The sequence below is a fragment of the Monodelphis domestica genome, chromosome 3 (genome assembly GCF_027887165.1).
Source record: "Monodelphis domestica isolate mMonDom1 chromosome 3, mMonDom1.pri, whole genome shotgun sequence".
Classification (NCBI taxonomy): domain Eukaryota; kingdom Metazoa; phylum Chordata; class Mammalia; order Didelphimorphia; family Didelphidae; genus Monodelphis; species Monodelphis domestica.
Genome location: NC_077229.1, coordinates 157,721,524 through 157,746,028, shown reverse-complemented (window position 1 = coordinate 157,746,028; position 24,505 = coordinate 157,721,524). Strand labels below are relative to the sequence as shown.

At 35.4% G+C, this 24,505-nt stretch overlaps 1 long non-coding RNA gene across 1 annotated transcript in view; it reads left to right on the top strand.

The window, feature by feature from the left end:
* The window catches only part of LOC103099749 (uncharacterized), a 110,867-nt gene that overhangs the window by 75,815 nt on the left and 10,547 nt on the right, over window positions 1-24,505 (top strand). The window contains exon 2 of the long non-coding RNA XR_465323.2: window positions 23,879-23,993. This is a non-coding gene — a long non-coding RNA (uncharacterized LOC103099749). The remainder of the gene's footprint in view (window positions 1-23,878; window positions 23,994-24,505) is intronic.

The following is a 24,505-nucleotide window of genomic DNA, read 5'->3' as shown; positions in this document are numbered from 1 at the left end:
ATGGCCTGTGGATTGTGTCAAGATTAAAATTTAGGGGAAACTGAGGCAGGTAGAAATTAGTTTCTCTCTGTAAGGAGTATTGTATTTTTATGAGGTTTATTAATGATTAAGGATTAAAGAAAATACAGGATAAGAAACACGTGCCTAGGCCAGAGAGGCCTAGACAAGATAATCTCACATCATGGAAGAGCCGCTTCTACTCCAAAACAGAAGTCCAAAAGAAACCACAAAAGCCTTTGCAATCAGGTTAAATCCCTTCTCGATCTCCGCCCACCTGAGAATTCAGTGAGATTACAAAGCATTTTGGGGAAGTGGAGCAAGGGCTTGTGGGAATTGAAGTCCTGGATTTGTGTCTATTTTTTACATTTACCCATGTGATCATTTGAAAAAAAATATTTTTTTCCAAAGGATCATAAAAACATAATCAATTTAAAGATTACAATAATTTGAGGATAAGAGAAAAAAAGAAGAAGAAAACCAATAATTGCTGAACGCATTGACAAAAAGCCAGTTAGGGGGCAGTCCCCTTTGGCATGAAAGTATACATACAAATAAATGTTCAATCAACCACACCCAAAGTTCATTTTGATCTTGTGCATCTTTTTTTCTGGAGGCTTCTTCATGGTGGCTTCTCCAATAGTTCAGTTTCTGGATTCAGAGAGGTAGCATGTTTTTTAACCTAAAATTCTTCTAAAAAGGAATTTAGACTTTGCAATTTAAATAATGAATTTTTTTTACATTTCCCTGTGTTGTGGGTGATTGAAAAATATAGGATCACTTAGGGATGCATGGCTGAGGTATGAGGTATATGAATCAATTGGTAAGAGAAATGAAAAAGATATCAGGAAAATTCCAAGTGAAAAGAAAAATAAATCTATAACAGGTCCCTGGATCAGGGCCCAATCAAAATTATCTAAGCAATGATGCATTTACCCAGTCAGTAGCCAGGATTACAGAAAGTTACCACACAATGAAAGGCAGAAAAGGGACCAGATTATAGGAGCCAAGGTTTTGGGGATACTTGTCTGTGAGTATCTTCAGAGTGAGTATGGACACAAGGAAGGCCTACATCTTAACATAAGTCAAGTGTCACAACACCAAGTCTCACACTAAGTTCAAGACCTTTGTATTGGCCTAGAAGTGCATCAATCCATCCTGGATTGGCTTTTATTTGGCTCTGTGCAATGGCTCTGTTGTGTGTATCTTGTCCTGGAATCAGACAGAATCATTAAGCAAAGTCCCATAATTTATTTAAATAATTAGTGGCATCATTTTTATAGTCACACGCTTTTTAGGGCATGCATTAGCAAATGTATCTTAAACTTGTACTGAAAATCAAAAGGTTAATGAAAATCTTAATACTGGTGACATGTGCTTCAAATATAAAAAGGTATCCTTCTAAATAGCCCATTGTTTTTAAGTTCCTTCTTGAAAAATCTGTTTCTTCTCTTCCTCTAGTCTCTCTCCCCTGCTATGATCCGCCCATGTGGCCAATAGTTACCAGCTGGTAGAAATGAGTCTTGAGTGATCTGCTCCAAGGATCTGGGTTTTTTGGGCAGGCAGGTCACCAGGTGGTCGAGATCTGGGTTAAACAGGGACCTGGTGAGCAAGAGAGGTCAGGAGCAGCAGCAGGAGAAACAGGCAAGCAAGCAGAAGTGGCTGAGCTGGGTGGGGTGGGCGGCAAATGCAACAGGTCCAGAGTGAGGCTGTGAGCTATATAATGGCTGGACAATGAGCAGCAGCTTTTCAAGGGTTAAAAAAAACCCTCAGCCAGAGAAACATGGATCAAAAAAATTTCTAGGCACTAGCTATTAAAAGCTGAACTTAAGATCAGAAAAGAATCAGAAGATTGAGAGTTTTTTCTCCCATTAGGTCGCCAAAACTGTAAAGATTAAAATTTAGGGAAAACTGAGGCAGGTAGAAATTAGTTTCTCTCTGTAAGGAGTATTATATTTTTATGAGGTTTATTAATGATTAAGGATTAAAGAAAATGCAGGATAAGAAACACGTGCCTAGGACAAAGAGGCCTAGACAAGGTAATCTCACATCATGGAGAGCTGTGTCTGCTCCAAAATGGAAGTCCAAAAGAGACCACAAAAGCCTTTGCAATCAAGTTAAATTCCTTCTTGATCTCTGCCCACCTGAGAATTCAGTAAGATTACAAAGCATTTTGGGGAAGTGGAGCAAGGGCTTGTGGGGATTGAAGTCCTGGATTCGTGTCTATTTTTTACATTTGGGAGCTCTGAAAGTCACTTTTTACTGTTTATTTCCTCTAGGGACTATAGGTGTTTTTTATGTCTAAGAGCATAGTGAGTTACCTTTAATGGGACTCAGGGCCTCACCTCAAGTCTATGGAGGTGCTCTAGGGCTCATTCTGGCTTCACACAGGTCAGGCACACCTCAGCCTGCCTTGTGCTGTGGTTTTGCTAGGGTTTGGGGCCTCAATGTAGGCTTTGGCAGGGGCTTAGAGCCTCACTCTGGGTCTAAAGAAGACAGACATACTGTGGTCTACCTGAAAATGGAACCTAGAGTCTTACTGCTGGTTTGAGCAGAGATTCTGGGCCTCCTATTAGGTTCATATCATCCAGGTGTACCATGGACTGTCTTGTGCTAGGTCTTGGAACTTTAAAGCTTTGGTGTGGGGTACTATTCTTTTGGCTTAGTTACTTTGACTTAGGTCTTGGGGTCTTGAAGATGGCTTGGGCCCAGATTCAGGACCTTGAGAAGTAAGTGTAGACTAGATGGAGTTTTTGTTGGCTTGTACCAGTATTCCTTGTTGCAGCTTTGCAGCTATATGCATTGCCTTGCCCAGGTTCTGCAGCTTTGTTGTCAACTGTTCTACCCTCTTGCCCCAGTGAAATAGACCTTCTCTGCCTTCTTTCCAAGTTGTTTCCTGCTAAAAAGTTGGTTCTGTTGTTCCAATAATTGTTTTGAATCATTATTTTAAGGTTGGTTGGAGAGGATTCTCAGAGTATTTTCAAGCTTACAATATTTCTACTCCAACATCTTGGCTCGGCCCTCTAATTCCTATATATTGGTTTCAATGAAAAAAAAGTAGTAAGGGCTAAGAAAAAGGTGTTTATGTGACTTTCCTGGAATCACACAACTAGGAGGTATATGAGGCTAGATTTGAAACCAAGTTTTCTTGTCTCTAGACTTGGCTTTAAATCCTTTGAGACAACTAGCTGCCCCTAATTTCCATACATTCTAATGATACAAGTTAATACATGAAGATGTTTTGGTAAGCAAAGGGGAAGGGGGGTGAATAAATGGATCGACAGACAGATGGACAAACAAATTAGATCATAAACTATTTATTGATATTGTTTTTGTTTGTGTTTGATCATACCTGTTTTTCTTTGGTTTGGTAACTTGTCAGTTATGAAACTTCCTCTACTAATTGTAGATCAACAACTTTTAATATAATGTGTTTAATAACCAAAGAATAATGTATATTCAATATTGGTCTAGCTCCTATCTCTTACTGAAGCCATATAATATTAAGAAGAGAGAGAACTTAGGTCCAATTAAAAAAAATAAGTGCAAAAAATGGAGAATGAAAGATTGCTTCATTCTAGAACAATTTGTCTTATGACAAAAATTAGCATGGATTAATTTTATTTGTGGGAGATTAAATGAAATCCTAAGTGAAATCAATAACAATCAGTATGTCTTTTTGGTATTTGTATTCATTATTCTAATATTTTTTGTCCCAACTGAGAATGAAAGAATTGTCCTTTGTTGCATTTATGACAAGAAAAAATGAAAAATTAAATAAAATGAATAATTTTCATTTATCTAAATATTAATAATATTAAATTAATTTTACCTTAAATATTCTAGATAAAGGAAAAGGAATGAATATTTACTAGTTTCTTACAATGTGTCAGAGATACTGTACTATGAATTTCAGGAATATTATTTTATTTGAGCAATTTCTAAATAAGAAATATAGGAAAAAAGAAAACCTTTTCCCCAACAAGATACAGTAGCAAGAGACATTCAAACACCAATCAGAATGGATAGAATTTTCAACTACATCAGATATTAAGTAGATTCTGAAAGCTGTCATGGTAATGGAGAATTCAATTTACATTTTGAGATTTTTTCCATAAACTATTTTGGCCAAAAAGTGTATGCCAGGGATATAATTTTTGCTTAATAAATGCCAGGGTAAAAGGTGAATTATATTTCCTCACTTACATAGAAATTTTCATATATGATTAGCTATTGATTATGACATGTCATTATAGGTTTCATCAAAATTTAATTTAATTATTTTCACTTATACTTACTTATCTTCAGACACAGTATATATTTATGAAAACTTTCAGCTAAAGATAGTATAGAAAGAAATGAAGAAAATGTAATTTTTAAGTCAGAAAGGAGTATATGCTATTGTTTATATGGCAATATTTCAAAGTGAAAAGAGCTCCAGATTTTGAGTGAATGAGAGGTTAAAATCCAACCTTTGCTATTATTATATAAAGTGATCTTGGGCAGTTCACTACATTACTCTAGGTTTCAAATTCTCAGCTGTAAACATGAGAGTTAGGTTAGTAGACTTCTCAGTTTTCTTCTACTATATATCTGGGATTGACTATGTAATGAAATGCTATACTTGTAGTCAGAAAGCCATGAGTTCAAATCTATGTTCTGACAAATAAATCTGTGAATAACTAATTTAGATTCTATTTGCTTAAATTTCCTCACCTGTAAAATCAGAATAATGGCACTAGTTCCCTGAATGGTTGTGAGGATATAATGAGAAAATTTCCACAAACTGTATATTGGGCCATGGGTTACAGTAGACTCTTCACAAATTTTTTTTTCAAATTGTTTACTTCCTTCTTTCCTTATATGTCATTTGTAAGACATAAAAACATCTGCCTGTCCACTATGATTCCTCTATATTTTTTCCATTATTTTGCTATTGAGTGTCTGTCCAATATTAGGGGAAAATATTTCTAGTGCTATAATTATGATGGCAAAAGACATTCATATGTCTATAGTACTTTAAGATTTATAAAGTCTTGGTCTCATCATAGTCCTGTGAAATAGGTAATATATATGTCATTCCCATTTTAAAGAGAAGGAACCTGAGTCCTAGTAGGATCAAGTGACTTGTAAAAAGTAAGTAAAGAGACTCTTCAGTGCTAAATTTTGTTTTATAAATCATACTTTTTATAATCAACAGAGTAGTATTTTGTTTTCTATACAGTTCTTAGGCAATTATATGACTATTATAATATATTCTGCTTTGAAAATAATATACAAAGGAATGCCTTTGATGTAGGCTTAGCCATTCTTATAAAAATTTATAGAAATAAGAAATCTGGTACATGATTCCCTCATTGTTCATGTCTTCTCAGTTGCTTTTTTAAAAAAAATATTCTCTTTAAGATATCTTGAAAATCAGTCTCTTAGTTGTTTTAAATCTATGTCATTTCCTGTAAGGATTTATGTGAGTCTTTGATATAGCTGCTCTTCCCTATTCCTTAAGTGTCACTATGACTTCCATAAGTAGCATGTCATGGAGCCATTGAGGTCATTCAGTAAAAATAGAGTATCTCTTCAAATATTGGAACAGATCAAAAGATCATCATTAAAATGTTTGCTACTGTGTTCCTTTTTAAACCCATTTGTTGTCCTTTCATGCTCATCTCCAAATGTTCTCCGTATGATTTCATTTAGCTATCTGAGATTCACAGTAATTTTTCTTAAGAATTGTTTTACCTTAAACTTCTTTTTTGGGTCATTTGTTATCTGAGAAATTGTTTATTATATTCCATTATCTTACTCCTTAATGATTTGCAAATTACAAAATAACAGCCTCAAAGTATAATGGAGACCTCAGACATCACTTATTCCAATCTGTTCCTGAACAAGAATCTGCCTGCATCATACCCAAAGAATGGTCATCTGGATTTTGTTTGAAGAACTCTAATCAGGAGTCTTACTCTGTTGTTCTTGGCTGCCATGTTTATTTGTCTGACATGAAGTTCAAGTATTTGCTGAGATATTGATTTTGGGCTCTTTTTACTTACTCCTCGAAATATTTGTTCTGCATGATTCAAACTTCTTCAAGAAGTGGGGATTGTCTATTTCTTTTAAATTTGTCCCTTTTTTTCATTGCTAAAAATCAGAAAAATCTGAAATCTGAAAATTAATCTAAATAGATTGATTCAGAACTGCTGTAATCACACTCAGTGTATTTTTCTAATTCAGCTTTGATTCTGACCTTTAGTTTAATCAGTTTCTATTTTGATTTCACAAAGCTCTATTTGAAAGGACTCCAATATGGGTAACTAATCATTTCCCTTTTCACTGAATCTTGTATAATTGAAAATCTGTTACCCTAAAAAAGAACTATATTTCCCAGGAGCCCACTGACTTCCTGTCATTATGTACTTCTTGTAGATAGGGGATATTAGGCAAAGACATGGAATATGCCAACTCTTTATTCCTGTCGCAAACTTGGTGGTGGTAAGGTGAGCATTTGAACTGACTGATCAGCCATAGGCACATGGTCTTTATTTTGTATCTTCTTTATTCCTTGATTTCTAATGATCATTAATGAATCTCTTAAAATATAATATTTTTATTAGAGATTTAATTTTTACATTGGTGGTAACCACTAGTCAGAGAAGAATGTCTCAAGTTTTTTAGGTAGCCTAGATATTTTTTTAAGCCACATTTCCCTTGCCAAGGCTTTTTTTCCCCACCCCACTTGCAAACCCGAACTCTCTCTGGAGCTGCTGCTTTTTTCTTCTTCCCTTGCTTTTTGCCCAGTCACCCTCCCTATGGACCTGGCTGTTTTCAGTTAGAAGACTCTTGCCCATCTGGTTGAGTCCATGTTCCTCAATTCCTCACTGTTGACTCTGGCATTGCTGATACTGTTTCCTCCAGCCCCCAACCCTGATTGCTAATCCTGCCCAGCCCTGGCCAAGCTCTTGGCCTCCAGAAATCCTCCTACTGATATCCAGCTCCACTCTTAAATTGGCTTCCATCCCTACCTGATCCTTACCACTGCTGCTACCCCTGCTGGGATGATTTCTGCCCTGGAAAAGCTAGGAGACCTTGGAGCCACTCCTCAGGGCAGATGGTAAAAAACAAACAAACAAACAAAAAACAATCAAACCAACAAAAAACCTGGGGTGTCTTTTTCCTTAGGCAATGATTAGCCTCCTAACTCCCTCTGGGGAATCTAGCTTTTTACCTGAGGTGGGGCTGGGAGAAAGAAGAGACTTTCCCAAATAGTAAGTTGATTACAAGCATGGTGTATTCTATGAAAGAGCAGTGCATTACCTATTTCAAAGAGCTCCCAACTTTAGGATGTTTTTTCTTTCTACCACTGATCCTTTCAATTATCTTGCCTGAGATTCAGGGGAGAAATTCATCCTCCTACAACCCTTTGCCATTTGGGCTTATCCAGTCTCTAAGACATATCCAGTTTGAGATTCCTCAAACTCATGCTCTCTCTCCTTATGGGAAATAACACAGCTCTGACAAAAGGAATCTGAATGGATAGAGAAAGGAACTTTAAAGAGACTGTAGGTAAAGATTTTTTTTCTTTTTTCTTTTTTTTTAATATTATTTTATTTGGTCGTTTTCATACATTATTCACTGGAAACAAAGATCGTTTTCTTTTCCTCCCCTCCCCCCCCCCCCGCCTTTCCCTCTCCCATAGCCAACACATGATTCCACTGGTTATCACATGTGTTCTTGACTCGAACCCATTTCCCTGTTGTTGGAGTTTGCATTATAGTGTTCATTTAGAGTCTCTCCTCAGTCTTATCTCCTCCAACCCTGTAGTCAAGCAGTTGCTTTTCAGTGGTGTTTTTACTCCCACAGTTTATCCTCTGCTTGTGGGTAGTATTTTTTTTTAGATCCCTGCAGATTGTTCAGGGATTGCATTGATACTAATGGAGAAGTCCATCACCTTCGATTGTACCACAATGTATCAGTCTCTGTGTACAATGTTTTCCTGGTTCTGCTCCTCTCGCTCTGCATTACTTCCTGGAGGTTGTTCCAGTCTCCATGGAACTTCTCCACTTTATTATTCCTTTTAGCACAATAGTATTCCATCACCAACATATACCACAATTTGTTCAGCCATTCCCCAATTGAGGGGCATCCCCTCATTTTCCAATTTTTGGCCACCACAAAGAGCGCAGCTATGAATATTTTTGTACAAGTCTTTTTGTCCATTATCTCTTTGGGGTACAAGCCCAGCAGTGCTATGGCTGGATCAAAGGGCAGACAGTCTTTTATCACCCTTTGGACATAGTTCCAAATTGCCCTCCAGAATGGTTGGATCAATTCACAACTCCACCAGCAATGAATTAATGTCCCCACTTTGCCACATCCCCTCCAGCATTCATTACTTTGCATAGCTGTCATGTTAGCCAATCTGCTAGGTGTGAGATGATACCTTGTAGGTGAAGATTTTAAGCCTTTTCATACCCCATCATTTTTACTAAAATCTCTGTATTTTATTGTATTTTGCCAATTGTTTTAAGATTTAATTTTGTTGTTTTAAGTTCATATATTAATGTATTTGATACTGTTCTGTTACACTGAATCATTTTTTAATCTTCTGTGTTTTAACTATTAGATATATTCTGTTACCTTTCCTCTATGGCTACTGAACAAAATACTGTAAAATATTGTAAAATCCCATAAACAGCCCCCCCACCCATTTTTCATTTGTTAATTGTCACATAGATGATAAATGGACTCAACCTGGCTAACAACCTTTAGAGAATTTAATAAGCTAAGAATTTAATGGTGATTCTAAGGGGTCTTCAGAAATAATTTTAATTAACTAGTGATTTCTGAATGGATGAGTATTTTCTAATATTTATATTTTAAAGAATGCTGTGTTAAAGGTAGAGAAACAAATAAATGTTCCTATCAAGGTGTTTCTATGAATCAGGAAGCTGAAAAAAGAACTCCTGAAAAACCTCTTCAAGTTAATTTACTTCCACCAGAACAATCTAGATTTCTTGGTGATATTCTCAAACCAAATAAGTTTTTGTTTAAAAATATATTTGTCAAAGTTGAAAGATTTGCTATATCTGAAAAAATTATGACAAATATCCATCAGTTCATAGGTTGTTATTTTTTTGTCATACAGTAAATTATATGAAATATGATAGTGCATTTGTTTACTATTGTAAGTAACTTGACTATTGTGAATTTTGGAGACTTTGGTACCTCTTTGAATGTGCATTATCTACTGTATTACTGTTTTATTCTGAAAATAATTTGTATTCACACAGTGATTAACTTAAAAAATAAATGAATCTCATTTTTGGTAAGAAACCTTTGTATTATACCTTTCCTTAGCTGATGAAATGTGTCAATGATTAAAAGCTATATTTTTGATTTTTAAAACTCTTTTATGATTGTTTTTGCTTGCATGTGCAATATACAATCTCAGTTTTAAAAATTTTTTTCTCTCCTTTTTGTATTTGAAGAACATGTCACCAGTATTGAGATTTTCTTTAATTTTTTGAATTCACAATAATATACATTTAAAATATATTTGCTATAATATTAATGTATACCCAAAAGCTTTAGACTATAGAAACCTGCCATTTATTGATAAAATTCATGGGAAGTTGCTTAATGATTCTGTGTGAATCCAGGAGAAGGGAATATAAAAAGAACCATTGAACAGTGCCAAAGAAGCACAAAGCTACTTGCATAGTGCCCAAGAGGACAAGGTCAAAGATACCAAATCAATCCTACATGGATGGATGGCATTCTGCCCAAAGAGCACAAGGACTTGAACCTAGTGTGAGACTTGAGGTTGTGGTGCTTGACATATGTTAAGATGCAGGACTACTTGAACCACACCCCTTGTGAAAAATATGAAAGTATCTAACAATTGCCCATTCTGGCTTCCCTAATCCTGAGAGTGAAGGTAAAATCAGACCATGGAATTACACTTCCCTATCAGTCCTTTTCTCTGTTATAGTATGGCAACTTGTTGTAGTCTTGGCTGCAAATGGGTAAGGGAAATAATACTACATTTTCCCTACAGACTTGTGGGGACATTTCTTTAATTAGGCCCTGATTCAGGGACCTGTTATAAATTTGTCTTTCCTTTACTTAGAATTTTTACCCCTGGGGGCAGCTGGGTAGCTCAGTGGATTAAGAGCCAGCCCTAGAGATGGGAGGTCCTAGGTTCAAATCTGGCCTCAGACACTTCCCAGCTGTGTGACCCTGGGCAAGTCACTTGAACCCCATTGCCTAGCCCTTACCACTCTTCTGCCTTGGAGCCAATACTCAGTATTGACTCCAAGACGGAAGGTAAGGGTTTAAAAAAAAAAGAATTTTTACCCCTAAAACTTTGATAGTCTATATTTCATCTAGAAATTATCTTTTTTTATTTGGAATTTTAAAATATTTTTTATTTCTCTTGCCAATTGATTCATATACCTCTTAACTCAGCCATGCATCCATAAGTAATCCTTGGGTTTTTCAATCACCATCTTCAGGAGGGTATATGTAATTAATATTTCAAATTGCAAATTTTACATTCTTTTTGAGAGTAATTTTAGAATAAGAAACACACTACCTCTCCAAATTCAGAAAGTGTACTGTTTGGAGAAGGCACCATTAAGATACCTGCACAGACCACATGCTATACCAGAAGATCCAGAGTGAACTTTGGAATTTTGTGGTGATTTGAACTGTGTAGGGTTGACTGTATTTGTTTTGTATGTATACTCTTATGCTGAAGGGGACTTTCCCCTAACTGGCTTTTATCAATGCTCCTAGCAATCATTGGTTTTGTTCCCTTTTCCTTTTATCTCCAGGTTATTGTGATTTCAAAGTTGGTTATGTTTATAAGATCCATTGGAAAGACTGGTCTTCCATGGATTTCAGGGGGGAATTTATAATTGAAAATCTGTTACCCTAAAAAAGAACTACATTTCCCAGGAGCCCACTGACTTCCTGTCATTATGTACTTCTTGTAGATAGGGGATATTAGGCAGGGACATGGAATGTCCCACCTTTTTACTTCCTCCTGAGCGTGGTGGTGGTAAGGTGAGCATTTGAACCGGCTGAATTGCCATGGGCACATGGCCTTTATTTTGTATCTTCATTATTTCTTGATTTCTAATGATCATTAATAAGTCTCTTAAAATATATTTTATTAGAGATTTATTTTTTACAATATATAACATCACAGCATCAATGTTCATTATTTATTCTTTTAAATATAGTTCTAGCTGTTTCTGATTTACTCTGGAACTGAATCAATAACAGCAGACGTGTTTATGAGTGGACCATCAAACAATTGAAATTATTCTCAGTAAAACTATTAGTTGCATACCAACAAAGGGCAATAAAAATTATATGCCTTGATTTCATGATTAAGAATGACTATGAGATTAGTGCAAAGGAGTGTCTTCATTCAATTTAAAACAACTAAATTAAACTCCACAAGCACACAATAAGTGCCTATTATGTGACAAGCACTGTGCTAGGATTATGTCAAACAATCAGACAAATAGACAAATATTGAAAAATACTATACCTTCAAAGAACTTAATATTCTACTTGGAGTATATGCAGGGATACAGTGCACCCTGTGAATGAATAAGTAAATTCAATGTATATGCAAAATTAATGCAAGATAAATTCAAAGGAAAACAGCAAAGACTTAGAGACTTTAGAAAAATCTCTTGTAGGAGATGGTGAGTTGAGCCTTGAAGGAGCTAGGGACTGAAAGAGATTCATGTAAGAAGGGTAAGCATGCCAGGTAAGGAGAACTGACTGCTTCTTCAAAGAAAATAAGTCAGGAGATAGAATGTTGTGTATAGGCAATGGAATTATACTAAGTAGGCTTTAAAAGAGTACTTGAGAAGAAGTAATTTATATATAGTTGCTTGCATGTTTGTTGTCTCTCTTATTAAATTGTGAGCTCTTTGGGGGCAGCTGGGTGGCTCAGTGGATTGAGAGCCAGACCTAGATATGGGAGGTTCTGGGTTCAAATCTGACCTCAGACACTTCCCAGCTGTGTGACCCTGGGCAAGTCACTTGACCCCCATTGCCTACCCCTTACCACTCTTCTGCCTTGGAGCCAATACATAGTATTGACTCCAAGATATAAGGTAAGGGTTTAAAAAAATTGTGAGCTCTTTGAAAGCAGGTACTATCATGTCCCTTAACACATAGCTTGGCATATTAAGGGAAGGCATGAGAATAAGCAGTTAACATCTAATATGTGCCAGAAATTTGTAGTTGCATTTACATTTATTATCTCCTTTGATCCTCACAAAAATCCTGGAAAATAGGTGATATTATAATTCTTTTATAAATGAAGACAGTGAGGTAAACAGAAGTTAAATGTATGGTGTGGGATCACACTGCTAGTAAATGTTAGGAGCTGAACTTCAATTTGGGTCTTCCCAACGCTGTGCCTAACTCTGTCCTCTGGGCCATCTAGTTGCCACTTCAACAAGTTATTAATACATTTTTATTGTTAAACTAATCAGTCTAGAAATATGGGATAGATTGGAATCAGGTAATGAAGGACTTTAAAGATAAAACACAAGAATTTACATTTTATCTTAACAACAATAATGAACTACTGAAACTTCATGAGCAGGAGAATGATATGGTCAGACATTTTATAGTACTAACAGCTGGGCAACTATGTGGAAGATGATTGAATAAGGAAGTGGTTGTATGCAGGGAGATCAGTTTAAAAGAGATTATTTAAGATAATTCATTTAAAAAAGAGATGAGGAAGGGCTTAGCTAAGAATCATAGTTTTAGATTGAGATTTAGAACTGGAAGGGCCCTCAAGGGCCATTAAGTAAAACCTCTATACTTTATAATGTGGTAGAGGTATGTATGCAAAGGACAGAAGCTGGAGATTAATCATCTGTCAGTCAAATGAAGATTCCATTTGGAACGTGACTGGGAAAGAGTTGGGGGCAAAAGCCAACTGCTTGATTGGATTTGAAGTCTTTGGCTTTCTGGCTGATGTGAAAGAAGAAGCTGGTTTTATCTCTGTGACTTGGGATAATCAAGTTGGAGTTGACCTGGATGATTTTGAAGGCAGAAGAAGTAGGACAATAGTCCTTATATATCTCTCTGACTGGCTCTGTTTCATGCTAGTGATTGAATTGACATTTCTCTCAATATCCTCCAAAATAAGATTCACTGTAGATAATAGGGATATCCCACCCCTCTTACCTTATCCTCCACTCTTGTCCTTTCTTCCCCAAATAAACCCCTAAATAAGATTAAGAACTATTTAATTGAAACCTCACAACTCACACTGAGTGACTTGAGGGAGACTGAAGAAGGGGTGAGGGAGGCTGAAAGGCTTCTGAAAAGGGAAGTACAAAAGGTTAGACAAAAGGAATCTAACAATCTGATCCATTAGTTATCTGGTATCCATCAAACATACCCCCTCAAATATCATCTATTACAGATTGGCATCCCTAAAAGACTGAACTTTACAATCCCTAAGAAATAGCAGAAAAATGTTTAAGGAAATACTCTGTGGGGCTGTTGTGCTTGCAGCCATTACTGGATTTTGGGTATATAACATCCTCTATAGCAAAATGACCAGCATGACTTTTGGTTCTCTGGATTATCTTGGCAATACCACAAAATATCTTTTTTTAGATTGTAAGAACTCTGAACAGTGCAATGATCAAACAATTAGTGAGCTAAAGATGAAAAATGCTATTTCCTTGACAAAGACATAATGGTCTTAGTTTTTGCATCAAAACAGTTTTTGGATGGCACAATGCAGGAATTTGTTTTATTTGACATAGCATGTTTATTACAAGGATTTTTTATTTCCTTTTTGTTCACTGGGGATGAGGAGAGAGGGTAGGGTGAAAAAATAAATGCTTGACAATTGAAAAAATCATTAAAACATATAGAGAATTTGGTTGTTAATTTTCCTTAATACAATATTCTTGAAAGAGTACTGGATTTGGAGTGAGAAGAATCTATTTTGAATTCCAGATCTGCTGCTTACTATTATATGATTTTGAATTAAAAAAAAATTAACCCCTAAATGCATTTTTATGGCCTTATGCTTTACTAATGTGAGGCATTATACCATGAAGAAAGCTTATGCTACATCAGATAAGTGATGTAACAGCACAGGAGAAACATAGGAGAGCAGAGCCCATAAGGTCAGCAGAAGTTGTTTTAGCAAATGTATGATCTTGTTGCTGAGAAAGAAAAATTATCAGATAAAGATGATCACTTCTTAGAACATATTGTTCTAAAAATGTGCCCTTCTCAACTTGTAAGCTATGCTGTTTCCAGCATCATCAGTCCCGTGCTTCTTGGGTGCTAATGTAGTTGCCTGGGATACTGAATTCTAAGAATACACTGGAGTGAATTTTCTTGCAAATGTCGTGCTTCAGACTTCTTTCACACAGTTAGCTGAACCATGATTGGGACACGTACAGCATGTTGTAATAGCCTTTAGTCCTTTAGCTGCACAGAGAACACCTATAACATTGATTTTCCAATGAAACAACTTCACAAAATGGAGTCATTATTGCTCTTCATCTTTTTTGTTATGTCAGTCATGCTCTTTAATCAATATTTTGCCCACAATATTATCTGAGAGTCCAAAGAATTAGTATTAGTTAAATAAGTATTGTACATTCATACCTTACTTTGTTTTCGTTATTTTTTTCATCAACTTCCCACCTCTTCTACTAAGTATCATAAAATTTAATGACATCTTAAAAAACACCTTTTTCTGACATAGAAAAAAAGAATGCTTATTGACTCTTACTAGGTTAGTGTTTTGAAGAACTCTATGGTGTTTTATATATGAACTCCTCAAGGGCAGGGATTATTTCATTTTTATGTTTGGGTCCTCACTGCCTATCATAGTGCTTGGCACACAAAGAGTACTTTAAATTTGTTTTACTTATTAGTCATTCTGCATAATAGAATCACTGTAAATAGAGGATCCACAAACTCTCTTTTCGGGGCATATAAAGCTATGTATGAATTAAGAATATTTTCTGTTCAAATATAATATTATGCATCATTAGTGTTGAGTAAATACTTTTCCATCCCTTCATTGAATCATTATTATTTCTTTTTTTTAAAGTTTTTAAAACATTATTTTATTTGGTTATTTCATACATTGTTCATTGGAAACAGATCATGTTCTTCCCCCTCCCCCCCTTCCCAACCCACACCCGATTCATCTGGGTATCACATGTGTCCTTGCTCTGAACCCATTTCCTTGTTGTTGCTATTTGCATTAGGGCTCTCATTTAGTGTCTCTCCTCGATCATGTCCCCTCAACCTCTGTAGTCAAGCAGTTGCTTTTCCTCGGTATTTTTACTTCCTCAGTTTGTCCTCTGCTTGAGGATAGTTTATTTTTTTTTCTAGTAGATCACTGCAGGTTGTTCAGGGACATTGTAAAGCCATTACTGGAGAAGTCCATTACTTTCTCTTGTACCACAGTGTGTCAGTCTCTGTGTACAATGTTTTCCTGGTTCTGCTCCTTTTGCTCTGCATCACTTCCTGTAGGTTGTTCCAGTATCCATGGAATTCCTCTACTTTATTATTTCTTTTAGCACAATAGTATTCCATCACCAACATATACCACAATTTGTTCAGCCATTTCCCAATTGAAGGGCATCCCCTCATTTTCCAATTTTTGGCCACCACAAAGAACGCAGCTATGAATATTCTTGTACAAGGCTTTTTCCTTATTATCTCTTTGGGGTACAAACCCAGCAGTGCTATGGCTGGATCAAAGGGCAGACAGTCTTTTAGGTCCCTTTGGGCATAGTTCCAAATTGCCTTCCAGAATGGTTGGATCAATTCACACCTCCACTAGCAATGAATTAATGTCCCTACTTTGCCACATCCCCTCCAGCATTCATTACTTTCCTTTGCTGTCATGTTGAACAATCTGCTAGTTGTGAGGTGATACCTCAGGGTTGTTTTGATTTGTATCTCTCTGATTATAAGAGATGTAGGACACTTTTTCATGTGCTTATTAATAGTCTTGATTTATTTAACTGAAAATTGCCTATTCATGTACCTTGCCCATTTTTCAATTGGAGAATGGCTTGATTTTTTGTATAATTGGTTTAGTTCTTTATAAATTTGAGTAATGAGACTTTTGTCAGAGGTTTTTGTTATGAAGATTGTTTCCCAATTTGTTGCTTCCCTTCTGATTTTAGTTACATTGGTTTTGTTTGTACAAAAACTTTTTAATTTGATGTATTCCAGATTATTTATTTTGCATTTTGTGACTCTCTCTAAGTCTTGCTTGGTTTTAAAGCCTCCCCCTTCCCAAAGATCTGACATGTATACTATTCTGTGTTCGCCTAATTTTCTTATAGTTTCCTTCTTTATGTTCAAGTCATTCACCCATTTTGAATTTATCTTGGTGTAGTGTGTGAGGTGTTGATCTAAACCTAATCTTTCCCACACTGTCCTCCAATTTTGCCAGGAGTTTTTATGAAATAGTGGATTTTTGTCCCAAAAGCTAAGTTTGTCATATACTGTCTTGCGGAGGTCACTTACCCCGAGTCTATTCCACTGATCCTCCTTTCTGTCTCTTAGCCAGTACCAAATTGTTGTGATGACCACTTTATAATATAGTCTGAGATCTGGGACTGCAAGGCCCCCTTCCTTTGTATTTTATTTTTTATTATTTCCCTGGATATCCTTGATCCTTTGTTCTTCGAAATGAACTTTGTTATGTTTTTTTTTTTGCTTGTTTGCTTGTTTATATGGTTAATTATGTGTATGGTTTTCCTAATATTGAACCATCCTTGCATTCGTGGTATGAATCCTACTTGATCGTAGTGGATAACCCTTGTGATGACTTGCTGGAGTCTTTTTGCTAGTATCCTATTTAAGATTTTTGTATCTATATTCATTAGGGAGATTGGCCTATAGTTTTCTTTCTCTGTTTTTAACCTGTCTGGCTTTGGGATCAGTATCATGTTTGTGTCGTAAAAAGAATTTGGTAGAACACCTTCTTGGCTTATTCTGTCAAATAGTTTGTATAGTATTGGGGTTAGCTGTTCTTTGAATGTTTGATAGAATTCATTTGTGAATCCATCAGGCCCTGGGGATTTTTTCTTAGGGAGTTCTTTGATGGCTTGTTCAATTTCTTTTTCTGATATGGGGTTGTTTAGGTAATTTATTTCTTCTTCTTTTAGTCTAGGCAATTTATATTTTTGTAAGTATTCATCCATATCATTTAGATTGCCATATTTTTTGCCATATAATTGGGCATAGTAGTTTTTAATGATTGCCTTGATTTCACCTTCATTAGAGGTGAGGTCTCCCTTTTCATCTTGGATACTGTCAATTTTTTTTCTTTCCTTTTTCTAAGTAGACTGACTAGTACTTTGTCATTTTTATTTGTTTTTTTTTCAAAGTACCAGCTTCTAGTCTTATTTATTAAATCAATAGTTCTTTGACTTTCAATTTTATTAATTTCTCCTTTGATTTTTAGGATCTCTAATTTAGTCTTCATCTGAGGGTTTTTAATTTGTTCACTTTCTAGTTTTTTAATTTGTATGCCCAAGTCATTGACCTCTGCCCTTCTTAATTTGTTTATATATGAACTCAAGGATATAAATTTCCCCCTGAGTACTGCTGTGGCTGCATCTCACCTCTTAGAAGCCTCTAATCTCCTTTAGAGACCTAGTGGCAGAGATCTTGAACTCCCCCTGGCACAGGCCAGGCGGGGGAAATCCTATATCCTCTTCCCTCTTTCTCCTTAAATCCTTCCCTCTATATTAATTAAAATTACCATAAATACTCAGACTGACTTGGATATTTTATTTGGGATTTTTTGCTGGTGACCAATTAATTTATATTTTATGTCACAATACTAAAATTATCTTACACCTTATTCCTATACTTGAAATATATCATTAAAAAACTCTAAGAGCAAGACTTGATATTAAGTCCTATTCAAATTAATCTTCTTAATTTTGTCCTGAGTTTTAGCCTATCAAATAGCATTTTGATGTTGACCTGCTATTTCATTCAACTTTATTTAGAAATATTTCATTAGTATTCTTTAATTTTTAAAAAATCTTCAATGGTACAAAGTCAAAATCTGAAGTCTTGGCTTTCTAACTAATCAATAGTCTTTGGGTATGTGTATTAATATCATCCTGGCACATTTCAAGATCTTACATGTAAGGATATCATGGGAGCCTTTGTTAAATTCTTTGTTCAAATAAAGTATCTACTTCACTACTCTAGCAATTCCTCTGACCTCCCACTTAATGATAGAAGTAAAGGGAAATATTTGACTTAATTTGTTCTTATAGAATTTATGATGACTCCTTGTGATTATTGTATTATCCTTTAAATACTCATGAAGGAATGAAATAAACATTTGTTAAGCATCTATTATCTCTCAGGCCCTGTGTTAAGGGCTTTTTACAAATATTAACCCATTTTATTTTCAGAATAACTTCATAAGGTAAGTGCTATTATTACCCTCATTTTATGAGAAAACAGGGAAGCATGTTAAATTAGTTGTCTATCACTAGTAAATGTTGGAGGACATATTTTGACACAGGTCTTCATGACTCTAGCCTAGTGATGGTGAACCTTTTAGAGACTGAGTGGCCAAATTTCAAATTGCATGGAGACTGGGAGAGGAGTAGCCCTGCCCCCTGCCCCTCTGGCTTTCTAGTAATGAACTTTGGTGAACTCTGTCCTGGGATGATAGCAGGCATGTCAAAAGAGAGGGCTCTGAGTGCTCCTATTTGGCACAAGTGCTTTAAGTTTGCCAACACAGATGTAGGCCCAGTATTTACTGGTTCTTAGGGTAGGTGAAAGTGGCTTCCTAATGCTATAGCCCATGAATACTCAGCAGTATGCCTTTTTCTACTACCTCTATGAATATCAGTTCATATTAGTTAGCTAAATGTATTTAACTATTAGAAACCAATTTTTACTATGAAGGTATAGTTGGCACAGTTGACACAAAATATCCCCTTTAAAAAGTAATTAATACAGTCCCTGACAAATTGACAGTCTAGGGGAAGGTGTACTCAATATTAAATAACTTGCAGGTAGTTTATAGCTCTTTAAGGATTCTTGCTGGAATCTTGAAACGGTTCCCCTTATTTATAGTTTAGATTTTCTTGTGATCTTTTGGTAAAATTTGTAAGCTGCCGTGGCTCAGTTTGTCTAATTCTATTATTTTTGGCTCCCAAAGCAAATATGTTTTGCTAGTTGCTATGTGCTGACAATGCTACTATGAGTCTGATGAAAAGTACACTTCCTCTAACCTTCTGAAATTTGCAAGGTTTGCTTATAGTTAACAGCATCATGGAGAAGATTGGAACCAGTGCTGAGACTGTGACTCTTTTCTCTGTCCTTCCTCAACAACAGATTCCTTCTCAGGACTCCTTCTCTTTCATTTTTGATGTCTTTAGTAAATTGACTAGAGTATGTTTAGACACCGTTCATAATTACAAATCATTCCTTAATGATTTGAGGACACTTTTGAATTATTCATTTAGAATGCCTTCTCCTGTGTCTTGTATGAAAGAATCTCATGAAAAAAATCTACGTCATAATTCATAATCACATTTGCTGATCAACATTCTCTCATACTTTGAAATACATGGCTAAACAAATTGAGAAACAGCATTTTATAAAGGTTTTACATACCTGGTACTTCTTTTAGTGCATACAAAAGTCTTTCTTAACTCTAAACAAAGAAAAGAAAAAAGTAACACTCTGTATTCACAGGAAATATTGGTCCCTCTCAGGGTTAATGGGTCTTTGTCCCCTCTTATTAGGGACATAGAATTGATTCAAAGTCAAACCTTCATCCTTTAGAAGAGAAACCAAACTAATTTGCCTTGGTACATGCCTTGCAATTCTGATCAACTGGCTCCAGAAGTAGATAACTGTGACAAGGAAATCACTTTAAAAGACTGATATATATTAATTTAAGGTCACCAAGGAATTCAGCTATGTAATTCCTAAATGAAAACTCAAGTCAGCAGTCAACCTTTTATGGAGTTTAATTACAAACAGGATGAAGAAAGGTATTAGAGATAGAGAGAGAGAGGGAGAGAGAAGGGAATAGGGCTTAAATACCCCTTCTGTTTAGGCTGGGCCAAAAGGCCCAAGCCCTTAGATAGCTGGGGCAAAGAAAGGAGATCAGTCCCTATTACTCATGTGACCAAAATGGAGAAACAGTCTCAGGGGCCTCCACCTCCAGCTACCTTCAGAGCAAGCTTCTCAGAGCACCTCTCCAACCACTCAGAGCCAAAACTCTCCAACCAACCACCCTCAGTCCTCAGACCCCTCTCTCTTTAAGCAAACCATCCAAGTTCCCTCCCCTCCATTCTCACATCTACCAATCACTGTCCATGTCTTCCCTGTGCCAATGGTGGCTCTAGCTTAACCCAGGACCACCCAGAGGTCTGTGGCTTTGCACATGTCTGTTGAAGGTCATATTCTCAAATAATTAAATTTTGATCTATGCTGCAGCCCTTCCTAAATCCTGTTAGGACTGAGTAGGGTGGAGATTGTAATTTCCAAGACCTGGTTCTGTCATTCCAAGTATCTCTATTGTATAAATTCTAAAATCAATCATGACTCAAAGAAATTCCTGTTCTATGCTTAAGCATAGGTCAAAGCCCTTTCCATTGTTCAGCAAAAGGTTTCTGTCCTAAAGTAATCTTAAGAAGGGAGGAGGAGGAACCTCCCATGCCAATGGGGTTCACATTCCATTAGAGTTCCCACTGTCAATAGGGAATTTTTCAAGTATGAAATTTCCCAATGGTGAAATTTCCAACATTTGTAAGTCTAAGAAATTTTAAGGTTTATATAACTAGGTCCCTTGTTCTCTACTTCTCCAAAGAAGAAACTCCTTCACTCAGCCTCTTCCTTCTCCCCAAACAACCAAAAAAAGCAATACTGTATGATCATTTAAATTGTAACAGGAAAAAAAAAGATTTGTATTAATATTAATCCCACAGAGATTTCAGAGCATAAGGGCCTCTTTACACACACACACACACACACACACACACACACACACACACACACACACACACAGACACACACACATACACACAGATACACATTCAGAATTCTGCTGTAAATATTTTGGCATCTATGGAAATTTCCATTTCATCTTTTACTTCCTTATGCTCAGAAAAGAAATTGCTGGTTGAACTGGTATATAACCAGTTTAGAGAGGTCTCTTACCTTGTTCCATTTTTTAAACCATAATTACTGAACTAATTCAAAATTCTCTTCCCTTTTTTCTCTTCCCAAAATTATAATGCTTTTCTTTCTATAGTTTCTCTGTCAATGAAGGCAGATATTATGTGTTAGAGGCCTTTCTGGCACACTTTAGCCTATTGCTAACTGATAAAGAAAAGGAAGACCAACTACCATGTTAGACTTAATTCAAAATATGTCCCTCCTTTTTTATAAAAGCATGATTATACTAGTGTCTCAATTACTAGACTTGTATTATGTGTCTCAGGAGTTTAAATCTCATCTATTTTCTTTTTCAGAAAATTACCTAATTTGTTTGAAATTGCAATTTTCCCCTCTGAAAAGTCAGCCATTATTTAAGTTAATGTAAGAGTTACATGAGAATGGGAAGATTAAAGGGATGAACTTAGAGGAAGCAAAAATTAATATTCATCTTAAAACAACATTTTAAAATGTGCTATCTTGCATATCCTGGATAGAAGTATTTACTCCCTGGTACAAACTGTGAAACAGTATATTGGCAGCAATTTCTGCATCCTTCTAGATAGAATAATTCAATAAAAAGCTTTATTGGAATTCTGGTTAAACTTTTTGGAAATTCAGGTATCATATTCTCCAATGTTTCTTATAGATATCAATCACCACAATTAACTCTTGGTCAGTTTTTTTTTATTTCTGAGGCTTTTCCCATAGAAAGACAAACTTTTCTTTTTTATATTGCCACAAACCTTGCTTATTCTCTTATAATTTTTTGTCTGACATATTTATCTCTCAAGTTATTCATCATGAATCTTTTCCTTTCCTTAGTCTCCTTAGTGCTAGTACTTTTCTTCTGTTGGTAATCTTCAACTTGTTGTGTATCTATTTTGTTTGTGTGTAGTTTGCATACTATTTCCCATGGTAGAATGTGACCTCTGATAGGAATTGGTCTTTGTTGCTTCAGGTCTTTGGGCATTTTAGACACTTAATAAATAAATGTTTGTTTGCTTGACTCTTCTCTTTCCTATTTTATGTTTACTTATTATAGAAAAGATATGATTCTCTCCCTTTAGAGGGACATTTTGCAGTATATAAGGCAAACAGCTTCTTGTATGCAATGATGATAATAGTAAAAATACCAGTAATTAGAGATCATATAATGGATTTAATAGGCACAGTCTTATTTTGGGTTCACCATAAGACTGTGAGGTAAGTGCTATAGCTATTTATATTATTATTAATTTAGTCTTTCTATTGATTGCAAACTAAACATCAGTCAATTATATGACATGGCTTCAAAAAATTCTTTTTCCTAAGCTTCATAAATGGAGACAATGTCCAGAAATATGGCTAAGTAATAATTTCATTGTACTTTATTCTGGCTAGACTACACCTGAAAAATTATTTTCAGTTTAAGGTAACACATTTTAGGAAAGGCATTCATAAGTTGGAGAACCTTCAATGTCTGGTGAAGATAGAGTGCTAGGCCTGGAATCAGGAAGACTAGTCTTCCTGACTTCAAATCTGAATTCAGACACTGATTGTCATTTATCTCTGTTTGCCTCAATTTTCTCATCTGTAAAATGAGCTGGAGAAAGAACTAGCAAACCACTCCAGTATCATTGCCAAGAAAACCCCAAAAGGGGTCCTGAAGAGTTGGATGTAACTGAAAACAAGACAATAATAGCAGTATCCAATGTCCAAGATGGTCAGAACATTATAGATCATTGTATAAAACAAGAAGTAGAAGGGAAGTGGTGTTGGCATAGGTGACTTAAAGGATATGAAGCTTTATCTGTCATTCAGTTGGTCTCTATCCTAGAGAGAAGAATAAGGAAAAAGAGATAGACTATTGCAGAGGAGCAGTTTTTTTTTTAATCAAATGGAAAGACTTTTGGGGTGTGTTATAGAACAGAGGGGGTAAACATATCCTTCCCAACTAGCTGAACAAGTAATTGGGAAATATTAAACAAAATAAATAAAAATATAATAAAATATAGTGGAACTCAGATTTTAAAACTAAGTCAACTTGCTGTCTCCAAGGACCCTCATGAATAATTTTATGTTCTCTGTTTCTACTTTTTGATGAGACTATAATAGAGTACTCTCAAACTTTAAGAAGGTGCTACATTAGGTGTTATCTAAGATCTCTTCTTAATTTAAAAATCCCATAATTTTCACAAATCTTTAAAGAACATTTGTTGAAGGGATAAATAAGTAAATGATAATATATTTTATGTTTTCATAGATATTTCTACTTGAATGAAGGAAGATTAATGGTGTTTCTTTGATGTGCCAATGTGAAGATCAATTCCCTTTAACAATTTATACTCTTGAAGTGTTTTTTTTCTCCCTATGTTTGTATGTGGATGATATTTATGATTAAATTTAAGGCAGAAGGAACAAAAATGAGATCGTGCTTGTTGGAGGGTCCATTTGTTGGAGGACCCTGATTGAAGTGATATGTGTTTCCTAAAGAGATGATTTAGTTTTTACATTAGAATATACAGAAGATTAGAGACATCCCTTCACATTTCCATCTGCAAGACACAGAACCTTATAATTGGTGCTATTTTGATGCAAAATTAGACAGATGATTAAAATTTTTCTTCTACTTTTAAGGAAATTGGTATCTCTTCAATAGGTAAATTTCCCAATCTTCCACTGGACTGAAGAAGAGCCGTAAAATCTGCAATCTTTTTGTGGCCCAGCTTTGTCTTATTGAATTGCCTTAAGTAAATCTCTCAACTTTTCTATATGTAAGTGCTGTTCAAAACACTGAAATATCTTGTGCAAGGTCATAAAGGTAACTAAACAAGAAAGCAAGATTTCAAACCCACATCTAAGGTCAAAATATCATATCTTGCCTTTACTTTTAATTCTGGAAAATATAACTACCACTAAAGATTTCTCAATTAATTCTTCCCTGGAAAGTTACCCTGAGGTGATTGTCCATTGCTTTTAAAGTGATGAGGCATAAAGAATAATAAACTCACAATCCATATTATTGATATATTTTTCTATTATATTTAATTTCTAGCATTGAAAAGAATGATTAGTGCTCAGGAGTGAGTACTACAGGAATACAAAGCTTAAAAATGGCTATTAATAAAAGAATTAGCAAGGGATGCAAATAAAAGTGGTAAAATCCAAATTCTCTGTGTATATGTATATGAATATATGTATATGCACATATATGTGTGTGCTAAGTAACAAAGCAGAATGAATTTTATTCAGTGGCTTTGTTCAATGTTTTAATATTATTGTAAAT